Here is a 19,463-nt window from a genome sequence, read left to right on the forward strand (position 1 = left end):
ATGACCTCACTTCATGTTGGCCGGTGCGGTTAACGATGGCCATAAATCCCAGACCCACAGTGCCTTTCCATAAAGTCACACTGCGGTGCTGGGATTCGTGGCCTTGTGCAGTAAATATGTTCGCCGCTCACACATGTCCTTACACCTGCTTCAGACTGGGCGGCCTCAGCTGATCCCTTATTGCCTGCCACGGCCATGAGGCCGCACAGTCTGAAGAAGGCGGAAGGAGGGGAGTGAAGACAGGCGAACATATGCACTGCTCGTGCCCATCAATCACACCCTCGCAGTCAAAATATATGAGACAACGAGGGGCGTTGTGTCGGGCAGGGCGGACGCACAGGCACAGCCAGCCAACCAATGATGTCTGAAGACGGGCAGCGCTAACAATGGGGGTGGTGCGTGTCATTAAAAAGGAAAGTCACACCTCAGGGACATTGTAATGGTCTCTAATGAGACACATTTTGTACGTGTTGAGTTCCACGTGGGCAAGGAGAAAAAGTCAGCCACCTTGTAAAAATGCAGCAGTACTGCTGTACAAGGTGGCTGTTATACATAGAAACACCTGGGGGTGGGGGGCAGGCTCACTTCAATTTGAGTTCATGTGCCTGCGTGGCGTTTGCAGGTCACGTTGCCGGCTACACAGCAGGGGAACAGCTGGAGGTGCTGAACCCCACTAACACATTGGCTGGTGTTTTTCTCTGTGCAGCTAGCAATTCCGGGCAAAAACTAGCGTTGTTAGAGCCCAGGGTCAGCAGGAGGAGGAGAGGAGCACAGTGTAGGCCGAAGCCAGCACTGGTGGCAGCTTTTGGTCAGTTGTGCCAGCGTGGCTTGTGCTGGACACGATGCAGGCTACTCAGCAGGGGAACAGCTGGCGGTGCTGAACCCCACTAACACATTGGCTGTTTTTTTTCTCTGTGCAGCTCGCATTTCCGGGCAAAAACTAGCGGTGTTTGAGCCCAGGGGCAGCAGGAGGAGGAGAGGAGCAGAGTGTAGGCCGAAGCCTGCACTGGTGGCAGCTTTTGGTCAGTTGTGCCAGCGTGGCTTGTGCTGGACACGATGCCGGCTACACAGCAGGGGAACAGCTGGCGGTGCTGAACCCCACTATCACATTGGCGGGTGTTTTTCTCTGTGCAGCTAGCACTTCCAGGCTACAACTGGCGGTGTTATAGCCCAGGGTCAGCAGGAGGAGGAGAGGAGCAGAGTGTAGGCCGAAGCCTAGTTGAACCAATTTCAAAGGTAACCTTTAACCCCCCCTCAGGTGTTGCAAGGTACAAGAGCCACACCTTGTGCATCATTAATGCTGCACAAGTAAAAGGTTGCTCTCTTAATTTTGCTCCTTGCACACGCTGAATAAAACACGTACACTATTTAGCCCATTCTACTGTAAAACAGTAGTGGAGGCGTGACTTGTCTTTTTAAAGAAAAGCAGCACAGGTGTCGAAAATAACACCTTGGTGCATGGGCGCAGCTTCCTGAGCGTTGTTATTTGCTGTACAGGAGTCTGCGCTCTTGTTATCCCTTGGCCATGCGCTGTGAGCGCTTCCTGTCTTCTGACCTCATTTCATGTCGGCCGTTGCGGTTAGCGATGGACATGAATCCCAGACCCACAGTGTGTTTTCTAAAAATCACACTGCGTGGCTGGGATTCATGGCCTTGTGCAGTAAATATGTTTGCCGCTCACACATGTCCTTACACCTGCTTCAGACTGGGCGGCCTCATCTGATCCCTTATCGCATGCCGCTGTCATGAGGCCACCCAGTCTGAAGAAGGCGGAAGGAGATGAGTGAACACAGGCAAACATATGCACTGCACATGCCCATCAATCACATCCTCGTTGTCCAAAAAAATAAGACACTGAGGGGCGTTTTTTCGAGCAGGGCAGACGCACAGGCGCAGCCAGCTAACCAATGATGTCAAAAGACGGGCAGCGCTAACAAGGGTGGTGCTGCGTATCATTAGAAAGGAAAGTCACACCTCAGGGACAGTGGAATGGTCTCAATGAGACACATTTAGTACGTGTTTAATTAAACGTGGGCAAGGAGAAAAAGTCTGCCACCTTGTACAAATGCAGCAGTACTGCTGTACAAGGTGGCTGTTTTACATAGAAACACCTGGGGGTGGGGGGCAGGCTTCCTTCAATTTCAGTTCATGTGCCTGCGTGGCGTTTGCAGGACACGTTGCCAGCTACACAGCAGGGGAACAGCTGGCGTTGCTGAACCCCACTGACACATTGACTGGTGTTTTTCTCTGTGCAGCTCGCATGTCCGGGCAAAAACTGGCGGTGTTAGAGCCCAGGGTCAGCAGGAGGAATAGAGGAGCAAAGTGTAGGCTGAAGCCTGCACTGGTGGCAGCTTTTGGTCGGTTGTGCCAGCGTGGCTTGTGCTGGACACGATGCCGGCTACACAGCAGGGGAACAGCTGGCGTTGCTGAACCCCACTAACACATTGGCTGTTGTTTTTCTCTGTGAAGCTCGCATTTCTGGGCAAAAACTAGCGGTGTTAGAGCCCAGGGTCAGCAGGAGGAGGAGAGGAGCAGAGTGTAGGCCGAAGCCTAGTTGAACCAATTTCAAAGGTAACCTTTAACCCCCCCTCAGGTGTTGCAAGGTACAAGAGCCACACCTTGTGCAGCATTAATGCTGCACAAGTAAAAGGTTGCTCTATTTAGTTTGCTCCTTGCACAAGCTGAATAAAACACGTACACTATTTAGCACATTATACTGTCAAACAGTAGTGGAGGCGTGACTTGTCTTTTTAAGGAGACGCAGCACAGGTGTCAAAATTTACACCTAGGTGGTGGGCGCAGATTCCTGAGCGTTGTTATTAGCTGTACAGGAGTCTGCGCTATTGTGATCCCTTGGCCATGTGCTGTGAGCGCTGCCTGTCTTCTCACCTCATTTCATGTTGGCCGTTGCGGTTAGCAATGGATATGAATCCCAGGCCCACAGTGTGTTTTTCAAAAAATAACACTGCGTGGCTGGGATTCATGGCCTTGTGCAGTAAATATGTTTGCCGCTCACACATGTCCTTACACCTGCTTCAGACTGGGCGGCCTCAGCTGATCCCTTATCGCCTACCACGGCCAGGAGGCCGCACAGTCTGAAGAAGGCGGAAGGAGATGAGTTAAGACAGGCGAACATATGCACTGCACATGCCCATCAATCACACCCTCGCAGCCAAAATATATGAAACGAGGGGGGTTGTGTTGGGCAGGGCGGACGCACAGGCACAGGCAGCCAACCAATGATGTCAGAAGACGGGCAGCGCTACCAAGGGGGGTGGTGCGTGTCATTAAAAAGGAAAGTCACACCTCAGGGACATTGTAATGGTCTGTAATGAGAGACATATTTTACGTGTTTAATTCTACGTGGGCAAGGATAAAAAAACAGCCACCTTGTACAAATGCAGCAGTACTGCTGTACTAGGTGGCTGTTATACATAGAAACACCTGGGGGGGTGGGGCCAGGTTCCCTTTAATTTCAGTTCATGAGCCTGCGTGGCGTTTGCAGGTCACGTTGCCGGCTACACAGCAGGGGAACAGCTGGCGTTGCTGAACCCCACTAACACATTGGCTGGTGTTTTTCTCTGTGCAGCTAGCACTTCCGGGCAAAAACTAGCGGTGTTTAAGCCCAGGGTCAGCAGGAGGAGGAGAGGAGCAGAGTGTAGGCCGAAGCCTGCACTGGTGGCAGCTTTTGTTCTGTTGTGCCAGCGTGGCTTGTGCTGGACACGTTGCCGACTACACAGCAGGGGAACAGCTGGCGGTGCTGAACCCCACTGACACATCACCTAGTGTTTTTTCTGTGTAGACAACACTTCCAGGTGGCAACTGACAGTGTTGAAACCCAGGGAATCAAAGAGGAGCAGAGTGTAGGCCGAAGCCTGCAGTGGAGCAAGTTGAAAGGGAACCTTTAACCCCCCCCCCCCCAGGCATTTGTTGCTGAAAGAGCCATCTTGTACAGCAGTAATACTGCACATGGAAAATGGTGGCTCCGAAAATTATGCTCCTTGCAAACGCTGAAGTACACACTCATATAATGTGTCCCCTCACACTGTCAAACCGTCCCGGAAGTGGGACTTTCCTTTGTAATGTGACACAGCAAAGCCGTCATTCCAACCCCCTTGGTGCCGTGCGCCACCTCCTCAACGTTGTTTGGTTCTGCGCTGTAATGTTATCCCTTGGCCATGCACAGTTAGCGGTGCCCGTCTTCTGACATCATGTAGGTGTCAGGCTGGCAGTGCCTGTGCGTCCAAGCTGCCCGAGATCCAACCTTGCAGTGTCATCTAATGTAGTCCCACTGCGGGCCAGGGATCCATGGGCATGCACAGTGCATATCATCGCCTCTCACTCACCTCCTTCCTGCTTCTTCAGACTGTGCGGCGTCACGGCCGTGGCATGCTATTAGGGATCAGCTGACGCCGCCTAGTCTGAAGAAGCGTGAAGAAGGGGAGTGAGAGGCTAGTATATGCACTGCGCATGGCCATGGATACCAGGCCCACTGTGGGATCACATTAGACGACACTGCGAGGCGGGATTTCGGGCAGCGTGGACGCACAGGCGCAGCCAGGACGACAACAAATGATGTCAGAGGACGGGCAGCGCAAACTGTGCATGGCCAAGGGATAACATAACAGCGCAGGGTCCATGACGGAATCAAACAACGCTAAGGAGCCAGCGCACGGTGGCAAGGGGGTAGCAATGACGGCTGTGCTGCGTCACATTACAAAGGAAAGTCCAACCTCCGGGACGGTTGGACGGTGTGAGGGGACACATTACATGAGTGTGTAGTTCAGCGTTTGCAAGGAGCATAATTTCAAGAGCGACCTTTCCCTTGTGCAGTATTAGTGCTGCACATGGTGGCTCTTTCAGTAACAAACGCCTAGGGGGGGGGGGGGACAGGTCCCCTTACATTTTAGGTGTGCCAGCGTGGCGGTCGCATGACACGTTGCCGGATACACAGCTGGGGATCAGCTGACGTTACTGAACCCCAATAACAGAGGAGCGACTGTTGACTGTGCAGACAGCACTTCCAGGCACCAACTGGCGGTGTTAGAGCCCAGGGACAGCAGGAGGAGCAGATTGGAGGTATTGCCGCACACACAGCTGGGGATCAGCTGACGTTACTGAACCCCAATAACAGAGGAGCGACTGTTGACTGTGCAGACAGCACTTCCAGGCACCAACTGGCGGTGTTAGAGCCCAGGGACAGCAGGAGGAGCAGATTGGAGGTATTGCCGCACACACAGCTGGGGATCAGCTGACGTTACTGAACCCCAATAACAGAGGAGCGACTGTTAACTGTGCACACAGCACTTCCAGGCACCAACTGGCGGTGTTGGAGCCCAGGGACAGCAGGAGGAGCAGATTGGAGGTATTGCCGCACACACAGCTGGGGATCAGCTGACGTTACTGAACCCCAATAACAGAGGAGCGACTGATAACTGTGCACACATCACTTCCAGGCACCAACTGGCAGTGTTAGAGCCCAGGGTCAGCAGGAGGAGCAGAGGAACAGAGTGTAGGCCGAAGCCTGATTGGAGCAAGTTGAAAGGGAACCTTTAACCACCCCCCCAAGACGTTTGTAGCTGAAAGAGCCATCTTGTGCAGCACTAAGGATGCAAAAGGAAAAGGTTGCTCTTTTAATTATGCTCCTTGCAAACACTGAAGTAAACACTAAAAATGTGTCTCCTTATACCGTTCAACCGTCCCGGAGGTGCAAATTTCCTTCGTAATGGGACACAGCACAGCTGTCATTCCTATCCCCTTGGTGCCGTGCGCTGCCTCCTCAGCGTTGTTTTAAGCTGTCACGGAGCCTGCGCTGTTCTGTTAGCCCTTGGCCATGCCCAATTAGCGCTGCCTGTCTTCTGAAATAATTTGGTGTCAGGCTGTCAGTGCCTGTGCGTCCACGCTGCTCCAGATCCCACCTCGCAGTCTCGTCTAACGTAATCCCACTGCGGGCCTTGGATCCATGGGCATGCGCAGTGCATATCATCGCCTCTCACTCACCTCCTTCCTGCTTCTTCAGACTGTGCGGCGTCACGGCCGTGGCATGCTATTAGGGATCAGCTGACGCCGCCTAGTCTGAAGAAGCGTGAAGAAGGGGAGTGAGAGGCTAGTATATGCACTGCGCATGCCCATGGATCCCAGGCCCGCAGTGTGACTCAATCAGAAGACACTGCGAGGCGGGATCTCGGGCAGCGCGGCTGCACAGGCGCAGCCAGCCTGACACCAAATTAAGTCAGAAGACAGGCAGCGCAAATAGGGCATGCCCAAGGGATAACAGAACAGCGCAGGCTCCGTGACAGCTTAAAACAACGCTGAGGAGGCAGCGCATGGCACCAAGGGGGTAGGAATGACGGCTGTGCTGCGTCACATTACGAAGGAAAGTCCCAGCTCCGGGACGGTATAACGGTATCAGTGAACACATTTTATAAGTGTTAAGTTCTGCGAGTGCAAGGAGCTAAACCAAAAGAGCTACCTTTTCCTTGTGCAGCATTACTGCTGCACAAGATGACTCTTTCAGTAACAAACGACGGGGGGGGGGGGACAGGTTCCCTTACATTTAGGTTGTTGTGCCAGCGTGGCGGTCGCAGGACACATTGCCGGCTACACAGCTGGGGATCAGCTGACGTTACTGAAACCCAATAACACTGGGTCGTATGGTTTTACTGTGCAGCCTGCACTTCTGAGCCGCAACTGGCGGTGTTGGAGCCCAGGAATAGCAGTTCAGGTGGTAGAAAGATGAACACAGCAGGAGACCTGGATGACACCCAATTACTTAATCAGGCAGAGGAGTGGCAAATTCCTGCGAGATCCAGGCCTGGTTCATTTTCAGGAAAGTAAGCCGGTCAACGTTATCGGAGGACAGTCGCATGCGACGGTCTGTTAGTACACCACCTGCGGCACTAAAGACACGTTCCGATAAGACACTAGCCGCAGGGCAAGCCAGCACCTCCAATGAATACTGGCTTAGCTCTGGCCATGTATCCAGCTTAGAGACCCAAAACTTGAACGGGGAAGAGCCGTCTGGGAGTACAGTAAGAGGGCAAGCCATGTAGTCTGTCACCATCTGACGGAACCGTTGCCTCCTGCTGACTGGAGCCGCCGGTGATGGTGTAGACATTTGGGGCGGGCACACAAAAGTGTGCCAGAGTTGTGCCATACTGGGCTTGCCTTGGGCAGAGGCACTGCTTCTGCTCCTTCTTTGGGCAGAGCCTCCCCCACTGCCTCGACGCACTGAGCTGCTTTGTAAAGCACTAGCAGCACTCCTCTCAGTTGGACAGGAGAAGATGATGGAATTCACCAGTGTGTCGTGGTACTCCCGCAATTTACGCTCCCGGGTCAACGCTGGGATGAGGTTTTGGACGTTGTCCCGGTAGCGAGGATCAAGGAGGGTGAACACCCAATAATCAGGCATGTTGAGAATGTGGTCGATGCGGCGGTCGTTTCTCAGGCACTGCAGCATGAAATCCACCATGTGCTGCAGAGTGCCAACTGGCCCAGAAACGCTGTCCCCTGCTTGAGACATGATCTCTGCCCGCTCATCATCACCCCACCCTCGCTGTACACACTGACCACTGGACAATTGTGTCGCTCCCTCCTCTGGACGGAGCTCTTCCTCCTCCATTGACTCCTCCTCATCCTCCTCACAAATTGGCCCCTGCGTACCCCTTTGTGAGGAACCACGTGGCGCTGACTCTCCAGAAGCTGATGGAAAAGGTGACTCCTCATCCTCCACCTCTTCCACAACATCATCCCTTAACCCTTGCAAAGTTTGCTGAAGCTGGCAGATAAGGGGGACAGTCATGCTGACTAGTGCATCATCTGCACTTGCCATCCGCGTGGAATAATCAAAAGGACGCAAAACCTGGCAGACGTCCTTCATAGTGGCCCACTCTGTGGTTGTGAAGTCTGATCGGCGCTGACTGCGACTTCTTTGCGCCTGATGCAGCTGGTACTCCATAACTGCTTGCTGCTGCTCACACAACCGCTCCAACATATGTAACGTGGAATTCCACCGGGTAGGTAGGTCACATATGATGCGGTGTTCCGGAAGGCGGAATCGGCGCTGCAGAGCAGCAATGCGGGATCTGGCCAAGCTGGAACGCCGCAAGTGAGCACACTCTAGGCGGACCTTGTGCAGCAGGGCATCAAGATCCGGATAGTCCCTCAGAAAACTCTGCACAACCAAATTGAGCACATGTGCCAGACATGGGATGTGAGTGAGGTTGCCAATGGCCAAAGCTGCCACCAGATTTCGGCCATTGTCACACACTACCATGCCTCGCTGGAGATTCGCTGGCAGTAACCACACATCGCTCTCCTGCTTGATGGCATTCCAGAGCTCCTGCGCTGTGTGGCTTCGATGCCCCAATGAAACTAGTTTCAAGATGGCCTGCTGACGTTTGGCCACGGCTGTGCTCATGTCGGTCATAGGTAAACGTTCACGGGTCCATGTGGAGGTGGACTGTGACGGATCCTGCAGAGAGGAATCTGAGGAACTGGTGTAAGAGGAGGAGTCGATGCGTACAGACTGGATTCCTGCAATCCTTGGAGTGGGCAGGACACGTCCTGCGCCACTCGCACGATCTGTACCTGGCTCAACAACATTAACCCAATGGGCAGTGAGGGAAACGTATCGCCCCTGTCCATGCTGACTGGTCCACGCATCGGTGGTGAGGTGGACCTTGCTACTGACGGCATTCAGTAGCGCATGTTTTATGTTTGCCTCAACATGCCTGTGCAGGGCAGGGACAGCCTGCCTGCTGAAGTAAAAGCGGCTGGGCACCTTGTACTGTGGGACTGCCAATGCCATCAAGTCACGGAAGCTGTCAGTCTCCACCAGCCTGAATGAGAGCATTTCCAGGGACAACAGTTTGGCAATGTCTGCATTCAGAGCCTGTGCTCGGGGGTGGTTGGCCGAGAATGCCCGCCTTTTCTCCCATGCCTGTACTACCGATGGCTGTAGAGTAGACTGGGAGTGTGAGGATGACTGGGAAGGTGGTGCTGTGGGTGGAATTACACAAGGTCTCTGGATAACAGTGCCAGAGGTTCTTCCATGGCGATCCTGGGAGGAAGCCAAACCAGCTGTGCGTGAGCTGGAGGAAGAGGCAACACGAGCTGAAGAGGTGGTAGCTGCCGCTGTTGGTTGGCCTACATCTTCAGTCTGTTTCTGTAACTCCACCGCGTGCCTGGTCCGCACATGTTTCCACATATTTGTGGTATTGAGGTTGCTGACATTTTTCCCTCTTTTTACTTTCTGATGACACAGCTTGCATTTGACAAAACAAATGTCATCTGCAACTGTGTCAAAAAAGGACCAGGCACTGCAAGTCTTGGGAGCGCCCTTTTTGGCTTTGGAAAGAGACAGGCTCCTAACGGGTGCCAAAGTGGAGGCTACAGGCTCCGCAGTCTTCCCCCTCCCTCTTTGGCCCGTAAGGGGAAGCTCTTCCTCAGAGCTGCTCCCACCACCTTCCTGTTCCTAACGCCACGATGGGTCAAGGACCTCATCATCTCCACTACCCTCTGCCACCAACTGCTCCTCCTGGGTAGTCTCGGCAGCACAGTACGCACCAGAAAGCGGCACCTGAGTTTCATCATCAGATGCGTACTGCGCTGTGGTCACCGGAGGCACTGGCCCACCTGCCTCTTCAGAGTCAGAGAGAAAAAGCTGTTGGGCATCACTGCACACTGCCTCTTCTTCCATTTCTCCAATGCTGCTTGGCTGGCCCCCTGTTTCCAAGCCAAGAGATTCAGAGAACAGAAGTAGAGACGGCTCCTGTCCTGGGCTCTCTGACTGCCTGGCCAATTTGGCAGGTGGTGAAGAGACAGATGGCTGCTCTCCAGTGCTCTGTGCCTGAGAGGATGTGGCACTAACTGAAGTCGATGCCGAGGCGTTAGCTGCCATCCACCCGACAACGGCTTCAATTTGGTCTTCACGCAGCAGCGGTGCACGGCGCTCTCCGACAAAGCTGCGCATGAAGGACTGTTCCCTGCTGAAACTGAGTGACGACGAGTCACCGGCGCCCGCAGCAGGCACAGAATCACCACATCCTCTCTCTGCTCCTCTCCCTGCTCCGCGCCCATGCCCACGTGCCTTACTCCCTGCCCTCTTCATCTTGGTTGACAGATAAAGATAAGCAGAAAAGTACTAAGGCCTTAGTGTGCTTATTCCTGAAATGCTCCTCCTAACAGGTGTAAGAAACACTAATGTTGTAAAGTGTGGACTAAACTTTATTATTTTTCAAATGTGGCCTACACAAGTGTTAAGTTGTGTTTGGTGAACTTTACTTTTTTTTTTGTGCAGATCGGGCTACAGAGCTAGTTTAAATCACACGGAGACCGTGCAGACAGCCGTAAACGGCGCTGCAAGGCCAAAAAACCCTCCTCTAGGTTATCCTATGTAGTGTTTTTCCACTATTTAGCTGGAGACGGGTGGAAAAACACTAATAGGAATTTTTTTTTTTAAATTTTAAACAGGCTGCACTATTTGAAAAACGGAAAATTTTTCTCATGGTATGAGCCAGTAACGAACCCTGAGCTGAATCCAACCGGCTATGGCTGCACACAGACTACAGGGCGTGCTGGGCTCACACGGAGACCGTGCAGACAGCCGTAAATGGCGCTGCAAGGCCCAAAAAACCCCCTCTAAGTTATCCTATGTAGTGTTTTTCCACAATTTAGCTGGAGACGGGTGGAAAAACACTAATAGGGAATTTTTTTTTTAATTTTTAAACAGGCTGCACTATTTGAAAAAAAGGAAAATTTTTCTCATGGTATGAGCCAGTAATGAACCCTGAGCTGAATCCAACCGGCTATGGCTGCACACAGACTACAGGGCGAGCTGGGCTCACACGGAGACCGTGCAGACAGCCGTAAACGGCGCTGCAAGGCCCAAAAACCCCCCTCTAGGTTATCCTATGTAGTGTTTTTCCACAATTTAGCTGGAGACGGGTGGAAAAACACTAATAGGGAATTTTTTTTTAATTTTTAAACAGGCTGCACTATTTGAAAAAAAGGAAAATTTTTCTCAAGGTATGAGCCAGTAACGAACTCTGAGCTGAATCCAACCGGCTATGGCTGCACACAGACTACAGGGCGAGCTGGGCTCACACGGAGACCGTGCAGACAGCCGTAAACGGCGCTGCAAGGCCCAAAAACCCCCCTCTAGGTTATCCTATGTAGTGTTTTTCCACAATTTAGCTGGAGACTGGTGGAAAAACACTAATAGGAAATTTGAGAAAAAATGTGCAGCAGGCTGCACTATGAGCAAAAAAGGACAACTGTGTGAGGCAGTGTGAACCCCCCCTGAGCTGAATACAACCGGGTATATGGCTGCACACAGACTACAGAGTGAGCTGCACACACACACACACACACACACAGAGACCTTGCAGAACGCTGTTAAAACAGCGCTGCAAGGCAAGAGCAAGGTGAACAGTGAAGAACACACAGCGTTTTGCTAAATTAGCCTTTGGAAAGAAAAATAAAGCAATTAGCTAGCTCAACTGGCCCTCAGTTAGAACACAGCATCCTGTCCCTAACTGAAATCACAGCAGAGTGAGCGCAAAATGGCGGCAGCGTTTTTTATAGTGCAGAGTGACATCATTTCAGCAGCCAATCACAGCCTTGCCAGTACTTACATGCCCACCATGCTAAACAGGATGTGCCCACACTTCCAATCATTCCTCATTGGCTGCTGCGTTCAGTTTGAATTCTGGGAACTTCCGATTCTGGTATCCGATACGCGGGAAGTATCGGAATTCGGTATCGGAATTCCGATACCGCAAATATCGGCCGATACCCAATACTTGCGGTATCGGAATGCTCAACACTAGTCGCCACAATAATAACACAACCTATTTTGACGTCTGTAACCTCGTCGTTCCGTTCTAGACAGAATTCTATCACATTGCATAGGCTCAGAAATTTTCTCTGAGGATAACGCCACAGCGCGCACAGTTCTGCGCTCCCGCAGGCGTCGGTCAATCTGAATGGCCAGAGACATAGAATCACTCAGACCGGAAGGCGTGGGAAACCCCACCATAACATCTTTAACGGATTCAGAAAGCCCCTTTCTGAAAATTGCCGCCAAAGCATCATTATTCCATTTAGTCAATACAGACCATTTTCTGAATTTCTGACAATACAATTCTGCCACCTCTTGACCCTGAGACAGGGCCAACAAGGTCTTCTCAGCTTGATCCACAGAATTAGGTTCATCATATAATAGTCCTAAAGCCTGAAAAAAGGAGTGAATATTAAGCAAAGCCGGATTCCCAGATTCCAGGGAAAACGCCCAATCCTGTGGGTCGCCACGCAGCAGGGAGATTACGATTTTTACCTGCTGAATGGAATCACCAGAGGATCGAGGTCTCAGGTCAAAAAACAGTTTACAGTTGTTTTTAAAACTCAAAAATTTAGACCTATCACCAGAAAACAAATCAGGAGTAGGAATCTTCGGTTCTAAAGCAGGAGTCTGAACAATATAATCAGAAATACCTTGCACCCTAGCAGCAAGCTGGTCTACACGAGAAGCTAATTCCTGAACATTCATGCTTGCACCAGGCTCCTCAGCCACCCAGATATTAAGAGGGAAGAGAACACAAAACAGACTGGAGAAAAAAAAATAGCTCAAGAGCTTCCTTCCCTTCTTCTGAGATGCATTTAACTCATTGTTGGCCAGTTGTACTGTTATGATCCGGTGACCTTGGAGCTGCATGAGAACTTTCACTGGAGAAAGTGGCCACTATACTGACCGCAAACCTGAACTTAACACCGCAACTAGAAGTAGCCGTGGAGTGTACCTAACACACCTAGACACCTCGTCACAGCCGGAGGACTAAATACCCCTAAAGATGGAAATCGGAATACTGTCTTGCCTCAGAGAAAATCCCCAAAGGATAGACAGCCCCCCACAAATATTGGCGGTGAGTCGGAGAGGAAAAAACATACACAGGCAGAAAAAAAAGGCATTTAGCACAGGAGGCCACTCTAGCTAGATAGGACAGGATAGGACAGAGTTCTGTGCGGTCAGTATTAAAACCCTTCAAAAAATCCACAGCAGAATATACAAAAAACTTCCTACATCTACTAAAAGATGTAGGAGCGTAAATCTGCAACTCCAGTGAAACCAACCAGACTGAGAAAACACAGACACAGTCTAATCTGGACAAAAGAAAAACAAACGAACAGTACTGAAAATAAGCACACTGCATGTGTGCCACAGGAAAAGAAACAGACACTTATCTTTGCTGAACTGGCAAATAAGCAGGAGAGGCCAGGCAGAGATCCAAAACTTCCAGAGAAACATTGACAACTGGCAGGGGCTAAAGGATCCAGCACACCTAAATATCCCAGTCAGGATTGTAATTATCCGATACACCTGGCCAGGACTGCGAGTCAGAGACAACTGCATTCCCACCAATAACCACTGGAGGGAACCCAAGAGCAGAATTCACAACAGGATCCATGATCCTCAGGAAATCCCTCCGCCAGATCTAGCACTCTCCACACTCATCGCCAAAAATGGCCCCTGGGATCTCTGCTTACGAGTTGGAGACGTCAACCACCGCCCCACTTGGTCTGGTACGGGAGGCCCCCGGGTCCTTTACACCTGCACTCCCTCCACAGGTACCCGTCGCCTGAGGGATTAGCAGTTTAGGCCTCAGGGTAAGCGATGAATCTGCCTGCACCAGAAGGAAGGTAGGGGGATCTTGGCTCGGCGGCCACACAGCTCAGGTATTTTCTACAGGGAATTGGAGCCCCACTAGGGCCGTGGGGTACTCGGGCCAGGTTCGGAGGTCATTAAAGGGGTAGTTATGGTGGCAGTAACCCAGTCTGTGGCCCTGGGCATCCAAGTAAAAGGGAAGGTCTTTAAGGGGGTTATTTGAATAAAGAGTGTTTGTGATGCCATCTATGGTATTTGGTTAGAGATGACGACGCTGTTTAAAGGGGTCCACTGTGGATGATGGTACTGCAGCAGGGATGGCATGGCTTCCCACAGGTGAAGCTTGGTCCCCAGGGCTCAGTCTCAGCTCCCCTTCAGCTCTTCACTTCTCCTGTGCTTCTTCTCCCTTTACAGTCTCCTACATACTGCTCTGTCTCTCTCTTCTCTTTCCAGGAGCTGCAGAACCTCATGTCCTGCACAGTCCCAGCTCTCCACTCCTCACTCTCCTCTAGACAGACTGACTAACTGCTCCCCAACCAGAATATATGTAGGGATGTTCCCCTGAATCCGGGTCTCGAGCTCCCCTTTCTGGCCTGGAGTCAGAACAGTGTTGTATGAACATGTTACCTGCTCAAGGGATCCCTGTCGCCTCCAAGCATGGCATCACCCTCCCCATGAGGAAGGCAAGATCACTGTAACAACTGGCTTCCTGGGGTGTTACAGAATCTTTCTCACCTCTTCTCTCCCTCCCATCTCTTCGTTCCATCAGACTCCCCAGACAGCCAGGCACTCCCACTGTGAGCTGAGAAGGCAGCAATCCACAGCTTCTCCGGAGCCCACCAGTCCGGTCCTGTGCAGCCAACAGTCTCTGGAGCCCCGGCCCACAGTGCCTCTTTCACTGATTCAAGGGCCCGGTCAGAACCGCTTTGTCCACCAGCTCTATCCGGGGGGCAGAGAGGCACTACAGTTGTCAGGACCCTTTTTATGTACTTTAGACCACTATAAATGGTCAATATACAGTGGGGCAAAAAAGTATTTAGTCAGTCAGCAATAGTGCAAGTTCCACCACTTAAAAAGATGAGAGGCGTCTGTAATTTACATCATAGGTAGACCTCAACTATGGGAGACAAACTGAGAAAAAAAAATCCAGAAAATCACATTGTCTGTTTTTTAACATTTTATTTGCATATTATGGTGGAAAATAAGTATTTGGTCAGAAACAAAATTTCATCTCAATACTTTGTAATATATACTTTGTTGGCAATGACAGAGGTCAAACGTTTTCTGTAAGTCTTCACAAGGTTGCCACACACTGTTGTTGGTATGTTGGCCCATTCCTCCATGCAGATCTCCTCTAGAGGAACACAGGAACACATGGGCTACCTGCACAGAGAACAAGTCTGTAAGAACATGTTCACACACCACCAAGAAACCTGAAGACACAAAAGAGAATGGTAAAACCAAAAACACTCAGTTTGAAAAAATGTTTGCAGTAATCCGCAAGTGCTAGTAAAAGATGTAAATAACAGGTAATGTACAGATGATCAGGTTTTTAAATACATCAGATAGGGATTGCATACATTAGTTAGGACTGCTCTGATATGGGTATACCGTGAAGATTGGTAGAGCAGCTTAGTATACATTTTTTGCAAAAAACGTATCTACCAAATACCCTGTTATTTACATCTTTTACTAGCACTTGCGGATTACTGCAAACATTTTTTCAAACTGAGTGTTTTTGGTTTTACCATTCTCTTTTGTGTCTTCAGGTTTCTTGGTGGTGTGTGAACATGTTCTTACAGACTTGTTCTCTGTGCAGGTAGCCCATGTGTTCCTGTTTCCATAATTGTTCTCTTGTGTCTACAAGACTGGGGAGTTCCACCACTCCTCTTGGGCTAGCTGCACAAAAGCTGTTCTACCCTGTATGCACACATGGATTTTTCCTCTCTGAACCCTGTTCACACAGGTAATGTACAGATGATCAGGTTTTTAAATACATCAGATAGGGATTGCATACATTAGTTAGGACTGCTCTGATATGGGTATACCGTGAAGATTGGTAGAGCAGCTTAGTATACATTTTTTGCAAAAAACGTATCAACCAAATACCCTGTTATTTACATCTTTTACTAGCACTTGCGGATTACTGCAAACATTTTTTCAAACTGAGTGTTTTTGGTTTTACCATTCTCTTTTGTGTCTTCAGGTTTCTTGGTGGTGTGTGAACATGTTCTTACAGACTTGTTCTCTGTGCAGGTAGCCCATGTGTTCCTGTTTCCATAATTGTTCTCTTGTGTCGACAAGACTGGGGAGTTCCACCACTCCTCTTGGGCTAGCTGCACAAAAGCTGTTCTACCCTGTATGCACACATGGATTTTTCCTCTCTGAACCCTGTTCACACAGGTAATGTACAGATGATCAGGTTTTTAAATACATCAGATAGGGATTGCATACATTAGTTAGGACTGCTCTGATATGGGTATACCGTGAAGATTGGTAGAGCAGCTTAGTATACATTTTTTGCAAAAAACGTATCAACCAAATACCCTGTTATTTACATCTTTTACTAGCACTTGCGGATTACTGCAAACATTTTTTCAAACTGAGTGTTTTTGGTTTTACCATTCTCTTTTGTGTCTTCAGGTTTCTTGGTGGTGTGTGAACATGTTCTTACAGACTTGTTCTCTGTGCAGGTAGCCCATGTGTTCCTGTTTCCATAATTGTTCTCTTGTGTCTACAAGACTGGGGAGTTCCACCACTCCTCTTGGGCTAGCTGCACAAAAGCTGTTCTACCCTGTATGCACACATGGATTTTTCCTCTCTGAACCCTGTTCACACAGGTAATGTACAGATGATCAGGTTTTTAAATACATCAGATAGGGATTGCATACATTAGTTAGGACTGCTCTGATATGGGTATACCGTGAAGATTGGTAGAGCAGCTTAGTATACATTTTTTGCAAAAAACGTATCAACCAAATACCCTGTTATTTACATCTTTTACTAGCACTTGCGGATTACTGCAAACATTTTTTCAAACTGAGTGTTTTTGGTTTTACCATTCTCTTTTGTGTCTTCAGGTTTCTTGGTGGTGTGTGAACATGTTCTTACAGACTTGTTCTCTGTGCAGGTAGCCCATGTGTCCCTGTTTCCATAATTGTTCTCTTGTGTCTACAAGACTGGGGAGTTCCACCACTCCTCTTGGGCTAGCTGCACAAAAGCTGTTCTACCCTGTATGCACACATGGATTTTTCCTCTCTGAACCCTGTTCACACAGGTAATGTACAGATGATCAGGTTTTTAAATACATCAGATAGGGATTGCATACATTAGTTAGGACTGCTCTGATATGGGTATACCGTGAAGATTGGTAGAGCAGCTTAGTATACATTTTTTGCAAAAAACGTATCAACCAAATACCCTGTTATTTACATCTTTTACTAGCACTTGCGGATTACTGCAAACATTTTTTCAAACTGAGTGTTTTTGGTTTTACCATTCTCTTTTGTGTCTTCAGGTTTCTTGGTGGTGTGTGAACATGTTCTTACAGACTTGTTCTCTGTGCAGGTAGCCCATGTGTTCCTGTTTCCATAATTGTTCTCTTGTGTCTACAAGACTGGGGAGTTCCACCACTCCTCTTGGGCTAGCTGCACAAAAGCTGTTCTACCCTGTATGCACACATGGATTTTTCCTCTCTGAACCCTGTTCACACAGGTAATGTACAGATGATCAGGTTTTTAAATACATCAGATAGGGATTGCATACATTAGTTAGGACTGCTCTGATATGGGTATACCGTGAAGATTGGTAGAGCAGCTTAGTATACATTTTTTGCAAAAAACGTATCAACCAAATACCCTGTTATTTACATCTTTTACTAGCACTTGCGGATTACTGCAAACATTTTTTCAAACTGAGTGTTTTTGGTTTTACCATTCTCTTTTGTGTCTTCAGGTTTCTTGGTGGTGTGTGAACATGTTCTTACAGACTTGTTCTCTGTGCAGGTAGCCCATGTGTTCCTGTTTCCATAATTGTTCTCTTGTGTCTACAAGACTGGGGAGTTCCACCACTCCTCTTGGGCTAGCTGCACAAAAGCTGTTCTACCCTGTATGCACACATGGATTTTTCCTCTCTGAACCCTGTTCACACAGGTAATTTACAGATGATCAGGTTTTTAAATACATCAGATAGGGATTGCATACATTAGTTAGGACTGCTCTGATATGGGTATACCGTGAAGATTGGTAGAGCAGCTTAGTATACATTTTTTGCAAAAAACGTATCAACCAAATACCCTGTTATTTACATCTTTTACTAGCACTTGCGGATTACTGCAAACATTTTTTCAAACTGAGTGTTTTTGGTTTTACCATTCTCTTTTGTGTCTTCAGGTTTCTTGGTGGTGTGTGAACATGTTCTTACAGACTTGTTCTCTGTGCAGGTAGCCCATGTGTTCCTGTTTCCATAATTGTTCTCTTGTGTCTACAAGACTGGGGAGTTCCACCACTCCTCTTGGGCTAGCTGCACAAAAGCTGTTCTACCCTGTATGCACACATGGATTTTTCCTCTCTGAACCCTGTTCACACAGGTAATGTACAGATGATCAGGTTTTTAAATACATCAGATAGGGATTGCATACATTAGTTAGGACTGCTCTGATATGGGTATACCGTGAAGATTGGTAGAGCAGCTTAGTATACATTTTTTGCAAAAAACGTATCAACCAAATACCCTGTTATTTACATCTTTTACTAGCACTTGCGGATTACTGCAAACATTTTTTCAAACTGAGTGTTTTTGGTTTTACCATTCTCTTTTGTGTCTTCAGGTTTCTTGGTGGTGTGTGAACATGTTCTTACAGACTTGTTCTCTGTGCAGGTAGCCCATGTGTTCCTGTTTCCATAATTGTTCTCTTGTGTCTACAAGACTGGGGAGTTCCACCACTCCTCTTGGGCTAGCTGCACAAAAGCTGTTCTACCCTGTATGCACACATGGATTTTTCCTCTCTGAACCCTGTTCACACAGGTAATGTACAGATGATCAGGTTTTTAAATACATCAGATAGGGATTGCATACATTAGTTAGGACTGCTCTGATATGGGTATACCGTGAAGATTGGTAGAGCAGCTTAGTATACATTTTTTGCAAAAAACGTATCAACCAAATACCCTGTTATTTACATCTTTTACTAGCACTTGCGGATTACTGCAAACATTTTTTCAAACTGAGTGTTTTTGGTTTTACCATTCTCTTTTGTGTCTTCAGATCTCCTCTAGAGCAGTGATGTTTTTCAACTCCCTCCAAAGGTTTTCTATTGGGTTGAGATCTGGAGACTGGCTAGGCCACTCCAGGACCTTGAAATGCTTCTTACGAAGCCACTCCTTCGTTGTCCTGGCGGTGTGCTTTGGATCATTGTCATGTTGAAAGACCCAGCCACGTTTCATCTTCAATGCCCTTGCTGATGGAAGGAGGTTTGCACTCAAAATCTCACGATACATGGCCCCATTCATTCTTTCATGTACCCGGATCAGTCATCCTGGCCCCTTTGCAGAGAAACAGCCCCAAAGCATGATGTTTCCACCACCCTGCTTTACAGTAGGTATGGTGTTTGATGGATGCAACTCAGTATTCTTTTTCCTCCAAACACGACAAGTTGTGTTTCTACCAAACAGTTCCAGTTTGGTTTCATCAGACCATAGGACATTCTCCCAAAACTCCTCTGGATCATCCAAATGCTCTCTAGCAAACTTCAGACGGGCCCGGACATGTACTGGCTTAAGCAGTGGGACACGTCTGGCAC

This window comes from Ranitomeya imitator, chromosome 2, assembly GCF_032444005.1.
Source record: "Ranitomeya imitator isolate aRanImi1 chromosome 2, aRanImi1.pri, whole genome shotgun sequence".
In the NCBI taxonomy this organism is placed as follows: Eukaryota; Metazoa; Chordata; class Amphibia; order Anura; family Dendrobatidae; genus Ranitomeya; species Ranitomeya imitator.